This window comes from Chrysochloris asiatica, unplaced genomic scaffold (assembly GCF_000296735.1).
Source record: "Chrysochloris asiatica unplaced genomic scaffold, ChrAsi1.0 scaffold00031, whole genome shotgun sequence".
In the NCBI taxonomy this organism is placed as follows: domain Eukaryota; kingdom Metazoa; phylum Chordata; class Mammalia; order Afrosoricida; family Chrysochloridae; genus Chrysochloris; species Chrysochloris asiatica.
In genome coordinates this window covers 7465766-7467178 of record NW_006408549.1, presented here as the reverse complement: position 1 = coordinate 7467178, position 1413 = coordinate 7465766, and positions in this window count along the sequence as shown.

The following is a 1413-nucleotide window of genomic DNA, read 5'->3' as shown; positions in this document are numbered from 1 at the left end:
GCAAAGATGTCAGCTTGAGGACCAAGGTGTGCCTGACCCAAGCCATGATGTTTTCAATAACCTCATATGCGTGCGAAAGCTGGACAGTGAATAAGGAAGATCGTATAAGAATTGATGCCTTTGAGTTCTGGTGTTGGAGGAGAATACTAAAAGTGCCATAGACTGCCAGAAGAACCAATAGATCCGTTTTGGAAGAAGTGCAGCCAGAGTGCTCCTTAGAGGCCAAGATGGCCAAAGTTCGTCTCCCATATGTTGGACATATTGTCAGGAGGGACCAGTTGCTAGAGAAGAATGTCATGTTTGGTAAGGTGGGGTGTCAGAGAAAAAGAGGAAGACCCCCCTAGGAGATGGATTGGCCAAGTGGCAGCATTGATGGACTCAAACGTGGCAACAGTAGTGAGGTTGGCCTAGGATCGGGCAGTGTTTCCTTTGCTGTGCATAAGGTTGCTATTGGGTCGGTACTGACTTGATGGCACCTAACAACAACAACAACAACAACAACAATTTTTATGGGAGTAGATTACCAGGTCTTTCTCCTGCAGAGCTGCTGGGTGAGTCCAAACCACCACTTTTAGGTTACCAGCCAAATGCTTGACTGCTTTCACCACCACAGCTTATTCATATTGGGTTCTTAGGTCTGAAATAGGATACAGTTCAGGGATTTGAGAGAAATCAATACTGGGATCTTGCTATTAAATCTGTTGTCATTTAGATTAGATTAATAGAGTTTTTATTCTATACGTTTGTTAAAATGTTCTTGTCAACATTTTTTAGCACTTTTGCTAGTGGTTGTTATGTGCTGTGGAGTCAGTTCTGACTCATAGCGACCCTGTACAGGGTTTCCGAGGCTGTAAACCTTTATGGGAGCAAAAAGCCTCATCTTTCTTCCACGGAACAGCTGGTAGCTTCAAACTGCTGACCCTGAGTTTAGCAGCCTGATTTGTAACCACTATGCTACCAGAGCTCCTTAGGACTTTTGCTATACAGGGTTAAATTTTCATTTTACAGATTAGGTTGTTGCTAATGCTGTTGCATTGGTCCCAACTCATAGTGAGTGACCCTTTGCCACCACACCAGGACTCCTGAAAAATGATTTAGGGGGCAAGAATGAAGGCAAGGAGACATTATGGGAAATATCTCTGATAATCCAGGAAAGAGGATTAAATAAAGCCTTAGTTCAAGGCAATAACTTTTTGGAAAAATGATAGTTATTTCCCTTAGTTTCTTGTATGAGTAAATACTGGGTCCTCCGTTGTTTAGAATCCCACTGATAATTTTACAGAGATGGTCTATAGTCAATCTCCATCATTCCTTTTATGTCTGTAAGTCTGTAAGAAATAAATTCTTTGGCAAATATCCACTTAACTAGCCTCGATGGCTTGATAATCAGAACTCTACTAGAGGAAGATTTTT